General features: G+C 39.1%; 1 non-coding gene across 1 annotated transcript; it reads right to left on the reverse strand.

The window, feature by feature from the left end:
* Positions 1 to 513: 513 nt before the first annotated feature.
* Positions 514 to 616, reverse strand: LOC120098431 (U6 spliceosomal RNA). The gene has a single exon (XR_005496592.1). It is a non-coding gene; the product is annotated as a U6 spliceosomal RNA (small nuclear RNA).
* Positions 617 to 6,789: the final 6,173 nt, after the last annotated feature.

Here is a 6,789-nt window from a genome sequence, read left to right on the forward strand (position 1 = left end):
ATTAAATTCTAAAAAATCTTTCTTTGTTTATCTCTTTCTTGACCAGGTTATCATTGAGTAGAGCATTGTTCAACTTCCATGTGTATGTGGGCTTCCTGTCATTTTTGTTGTTATCGAAGTTCAGCCTTAGTCCATGGTGATCTGATAGGATGCATGGGATTATTTCAATCTTCTTGTATTTGTTGAAGCCTGTTTTGTGACTCATTATATGGTAATTTTTGGAGAAGGTACCATGAGGTGCTGAGAAGAAAGCATATTCTTTTGTTTTAGGATGAAATATTCTATAAATATCTGTTAAATCCGTTGGTTTATAACTATTATTGTGTGAGGTGCAATGTGTGCTTTGAGCTTTAGTAAGGTTTCTTTTATGAATGTAGGTGCCCTTGTATTTGGGGCATAGATATTCAGGATTGAGAGTTCATCTTGGTGGATTTTTCCTTTGATGAATATGAAGTGTCCTTCCTTATCTTTTTTGATAACTTTTGCTTGAAAGTCAATCTTATTTGATATTAGAAAAATATGGAATTCTTCACTAATTTACCTGTCATCCTTGCGCAGGGGCTATGCTAATCTTCTCTTTATCATTCCAATTTTAGTATATGTGCTGCTGAAGCAAGCATGTAGCTTGATTTTTAATTAGTTATTCTTTTCCCGAAATACTTGGTACTGTCTAATATATGATTTTTGTCAGATTCCATAAATACATGTCAAGAGGAGTTTTGTTGGGATTATACTGACTTGCAAATGTCCTTATGGAGGCTAAAATAGCTGGGTATTGAAATCTCTTACTCAACATGATAGTATATTCTGCTGTCCACTTAGCTCCTCTTAAAACTATCTCTCAGAAAAAAAAATAGTGTTTCTTATAAATATTTATTGTATATTTCAAAAGAGTTTTTCTACCCATGTTGCCTCTTGATTTGAAGTTTGAAATAGGTTTTTTTCTTGATACTGTTTCTTATTATTGTCTTCAGATAGATTTAAGTATTAAAGGCAGTTCAGTATAAAGTTATATATGTTAATTCTAATAGTCATTTTGAGTTGATCATTTTGAAAATTTGTATATTTGTTCTTACATATGTGAGTATGGGTACACAAGATGTAAGGCCAAAAATTAACATAAAGTGTTTCCCACCAATTATTCCCCACTTTAGTTTTTGAGACAAGCTCTTGAAAGCACAATGTTATTGTGCACTGTGTAAGGATTATTCTTGTATCATTAAAATGTTGATTTCTGTGCCACCATATCTGGTTGCATTTCCTATTATAAGAATCTCCTTTCTCAATGTTATATAAATATGGCTCCCCAATTATTGCCTGACTGGTCAATAAAGTTAACTTGTCAGCCAGTGACTGAGCAGGGTAGAGAATAGGGATCAACTCCAGCCAGAGGAGGAGACAGGGGAGAGAAGAAGTGGGGGATTTTATGAGGACATAAAGAGAGAGTCCAAAAGACAACATGAGCAAACACCTGGAGCCCAGAGAGTCAGATCAGTTAAAAAAAAAAAAGAAAAAAAAAAAAGAAAAAGAAAAAGAAAAAGAAAAGAAATGCATGCATCATGGGGATTTGGGCTTGGAGGTACCCAGAGTAGTTTAAAGGATTAATAGACTAATACTACTCACCTGTTTTGCCCTTAAAACTGTTAAACAAATATAACAACCCATTCTCAATTATTAGGAAGCAAGCCGATTAAGAGGAAAACTGCAACACTTCTAAAAAAATACCAGTAACAGTATCCCTCATGGAACCTGGAGATCACCAATTAAGTATGACCAGCCTGCCCAACTTCATCCTGCACAGGACTGAGATCAGAGATACAGGCCATTGCACCCAGCCTTTTACATAGGTGCTGGGGATCCAAATTCAGCCCCTCATGCTCCCGTTCAGGTGCTTCATTAACTGACCCATCTCCCCAGCCCTACTCTTGAGATTTATAAACAGGTAATTATATCACCTTCACAATGACACTTCTGTCTCCTGTGAAAAAGTATTAGAACAGGGAGTAAGTAATCAATGCAGGCTAAACATAATTAAAGAAGCACAGTTATTCAGCCCATAACTTCATGCAGTCATTTCTATCGCTTCATTTTGTATGTAGGACACTGGTTGTAACTTTCTATATCACATCCTGGTGAACTTCAGTAAGTCATTCCTATTCCTAGCACACTGTAACTTCAATCAGGAATTAGAGCTTAATTCGGAGCACATTTAAAACTCAGCAAACATGTTTTATTTCATTTGTAATATTTTATTAAATTACCTTTTCATTCTTTGCAAATAGCTAATTGAATCCTATGTGGTACTGGTTAGCATGCTATGGAGTTTAATTTGCTACGGTGCTATTTAGAGTTTTCTACTGTTTTAATCAGGAAATTCTTCAGTATTCTTGTAACAAGATCAGCACCAGAGCAAAGGTATCCTCAGGGAGTAAGTTGAGAATGCAGTTTAGAGCGGACCATATGGTTTTTCAAAGGCTGTAGAAATGATCTCTAAAGTGGCCCAAGGCTTATGCATTTTTGCAGGGGTGAAACTTTAACCAACTCTTACATTTCTTCTTTGTTGAACTATTGAGCCTTCTATTTTAAAGATGGTCTTTTCTACCTGCTATATATTTTCCTTTGGAATCACAAACATTTCATCCTATCTGTATGAACATAAATATTTTTGTTCTTACTGTCTTTTCTAGCTCGTATTTTCTTTAAATTCTGTTTAGTAGGGTGAGTAAATTTGTAAAAGGCATATAATTGACTCATATTAAATTGGATTTTAGTAGATTATTCATATATACATATGTATATATGAACACACACACACACACACACACACACACACACACACACACACACACACACATGGGGTGGGGGGAGGAGCAGGCAGGCTGTCTATTACTCACTATCTTCCTGCCTCTTATCTCAACAAGATGGGTTACAGATAATGTGCTACTATGTCTGGATTTCCTTCCTTTGACTTTGATTGGGCTAATTTTGTGATTATTTTTCTAATTGCCTGACTGTATATTTAATTTCTGTATTTTTAACTTCATTTGCTAGAAAACCCATTTAAAACTCCACAATTTCCTTTCCACTCACATCCTACCAGTTTTGACTTACAATGCAGCTATTTTGTTACTTTCTGAATAAATTTCAGTTCAATCTTGATTTCTTCTTTTACACTAAGATTTATTTATATCTGGTTTGAAGATTAACACATGATTGAATTTAAATTCTAACTTTATTACATTATGATCAGGAAAAAGTTTGGCTCATATTAATGGGCATGTACATTTTCTGTAAGTGTTTATGATACTTATGAAGAACAAGTGTAAACATGAAGAATGGAAATAAGGACAAAGTTTGTAGAGAAGGTTTGGGGAAGACCCTAAGTTCAGCTGTGGCAACCAAGCCTGAGTGATTCCTTGAATATTCAAATGGAGTTGGCCACACGAGCAGTTGACTCTAACTCATAAGAGCACAGTTTGAAGAGCTTTCCTGGAGATACAAAATTAGGGGCTATCAGTTTATTGCTGGACTATAAAATGACAGGGTTTACTGGACTTATAAGAATGTTGTTGAAGTAGACTGAGAAGAAATAAAAATCGAGTCCTTGGCTTCTCCACCACTGAGGAAATCAGTTCCTCAGAAACTTGGGAATCGATCTACGTCAAGACACAACCATACCAATCTTGAGCATATACTCAAAGGACACTCCATTCTAACACAAGGTCACTTGCTCAACCATGTGCATTGTGGTTTTATTCAATATAGAAGGAATTAGAAACAACCTAGGTGTCCCTCAACTGAAGAGTGGATAGAAAATGTAGTACATTTACACAAGGGAGCTGTTAAAAAACTAATATAAAATGTGCAGTCAAATGGATGGAGCTAGAAAAAAAAAATCATCTTGAGAGAGGTAACCCAGACCCAGAAATACAGACATATGGTATGTATTTACTTATAACTGGATATTAGCCATTAAGTAAATGATAGCCAAACTACAATCTGTAGATCCAGAGAGGTTAGAAAAGGAGAGGAGAAGTCTAGGACATGGGGCATATGGGTCTACCTGGGAATGGAAAATAGAAGATATTTTACAGGTGGACTGGAAGGTGGGTAGGGGTGAAGGCAGGAGGGATCAGGTATGTGTGTCAGAGGAGATGGGATGGGATGAGTGAGGAGTGAGAGAAGGGATGGCTAAAATTGGGGGTGCATTTCAGGGGTGACATGGCTACTATGCACCGGAAACATCTTAGAATCTATGAAGGAGGTCCCAAAGAAGATTCCTAGTATTGGGGAAATAAAAAAGTCTCAACAGGTCATTTCTTGTAGCCAGGTGGGGCCGGGCTGCATTCAGTTAGGTTACTGGCCAAGAGAGTCCTATGGAAATCCCCAAACAACCCAGGCTGATGCTAATACAAAGGGTCGCTCTCTGCATTGATGAGGAAAACATCTACACAACTCATTGAACATGGAGAAGTCAAGCAGGTGCCCACATAGAGCCTTTATCCCTACGTTTTCTTGTCTCTTTGTTGCAGGAAGGTACACTGTAGGGTATCATGAAAGAAACATGGACTCCAACCCAGACACAAAACTTTGACCCACAGCCTGTCCAGCTTGCAAAATATGTTAGGCCAATGGTGGTACAGAACTTGTAGGAGTAGCCAACCAATGTCTGATTTGACTTAAGGCCCACGCCATTGAAAGGAACCCACATCCAATACTGAGTCAATAACTAAGGACTAGAGACTAGATAGCCCAGAGACCTGGATTAAAACACTGGTTTAAAAAAAAAAAACCAACAAAATGACTCCTAATGATATACTATACTCATAGTGTGGGTGCCCCACCCCCATTGGTTGGCAGTCTCAGGGTGCAGACGAGCTGGGGAGCAGGGTCTTAGGGCAGTGGTGAGTACCTGGGAGATGTGTCAGAGGACAGCTCATTTGTTGAAATAGTGGGGCTTGTTTATATAACTTAAAGTGGTGGTGGTGGGAAGAAAGGACAAGGGAAGAAGTGTTGGGGTCAGGGGGATAGGGGCAAATGTCTTCCAAACATATCAGCTAGATTAGCAGACTTCAGGTCACATGATTTCCGAGAAGCCAGCTCTCTGGCAGGGAAGCAGCAGCCTAACTGGCTTTATTACACTATGGCCTTCGACTCTATGGAGTTGAGTAGGCCCAATCTTGATTTGGGTACGGGGTGGCCCAGGTCCTGCCCTGCTCTCTGTGAGATGCTCTGAGAGCTGTCAAGGATTTGGACAGTGCTCTACGTCCTTCATCTGGCTTGGGAACCCATATCATAAATGGCTTTACCCAGCCATCATCATCAGGCTTCCTCCATCGGCAAATGAAGACAGAGACAGAGACATTCTGAGGAGAGAAAGTCTAAACTGGAGAACAAGTGACTCTCTGGCTCTTTTTTTTTTTTTTAAAGATTTATTTATTTATTTTGTATATGAGTAGCTGTCTTCTGGCACACCAGAAGAGGGCATCGGATTCCATTACAGATGGTTGTGAGCCACCATATGGTTGCTGGGATTTGAACTCAGGACCTCTGGAAGAGCAGTCGGTGCTCTTAAACACTGAGCCATCTCTCCAGCTCCCGACTCTCTGACTCTTGTGCCTGCTCTTGGGACTCTTGTCCTCCTGTTGGGTTGCCATGTCCAACTTTGATATGATAGTTTTTGCTTCCTTTTATATTTCATTTTGTCATATTTGTTGTTGTCTCTTGGAAGCATGTTCTTTCCTAATGAGGGACAGAAAGGGAATGTATCTGGAAGGGAGGTAAGGTGAGGAGGAACTGGGTGGAGTGCAGGGAGACAAATCTATAATCAAGATTTATTATATGGGAAAAGAATGTATTTTCAAAAAATTATAAAGAAAAAATGGGTATTGATGGCTAGTACTGAACCACACAGTTTTAAGTTTGTGCAGGCCCAGGGCTAAAAAGGCAAATATTAGGCCATCTAGAGAAATGAAACTTCCCCGAGAGGAAACAGAACAGCAATGAAGCAGTAACATAGCTGAGGAATAGTGAGGTGTGCAGAGACCTGGGAGAGCAAAGGGGTGAGATGAATGCAAGACTCACCTTGTGTCTGGCCTCTCACTTCCCAACATATTCACCTTGGACTCCTCTGCACTTGTAATGACAAATATCTGTGCTCCCCAGAAACCCATGCTGTTAAAGCACTTGGAAAAGCTGTCACAGATCGAAGATGGAGTCGTTGAGTACCCAAAGGTTAATAAAGAGAAAACATTACATTGGAAATAGTTTTTGTTTTAAGTGCTGCCTTGGAAAGAAGGGATCCTCTCATATATTCTCAGCAAAGCTTCTCTGATCTCCGTGATACAGCCTGAGAGAATTAACTAACTAAAACTAAATATAACTAAAAGAGCCTTGATTTCCACAAATCCACAAACGAGTGAGATTTCCAAAGTTTGGCAGTTGAGACTCCTCAGGTTCTCAAATTCTTGGAGAAGAAAATCAGAATATACAGTGCACCCTTTGAAGAAAAGGTTACATGCACTTAAGCTGGAGAAGAAATCTCTCCTGCGGGGACTGGGGGATAGGGGTGGGGTGGGGGTAGAAATCAATGATGGAGAAGCTGGCTCAGAGGCTAAGTACACTTGTTCTTTCAGGGGAACCCAGGTTTGTTTCCCCAAACCCATTCTGGGCAGCTCACAATTACTCATAATTCCTATTCCAGGGCATCTCTGGCCTCAGAGAGCATCTGCACATATGTGATGCCCATATGTATCCTCAAGTATACACTGATAATAATAATAATGATGA

The sequence above is a fragment of the Rattus norvegicus genome, chromosome 18, assembly GCF_036323735.1.
Source record: "Rattus norvegicus strain BN/NHsdMcwi chromosome 18, GRCr8, whole genome shotgun sequence".
Classification (NCBI taxonomy): domain Eukaryota; kingdom Metazoa; phylum Chordata; class Mammalia; order Rodentia; family Muridae; genus Rattus; species Rattus norvegicus.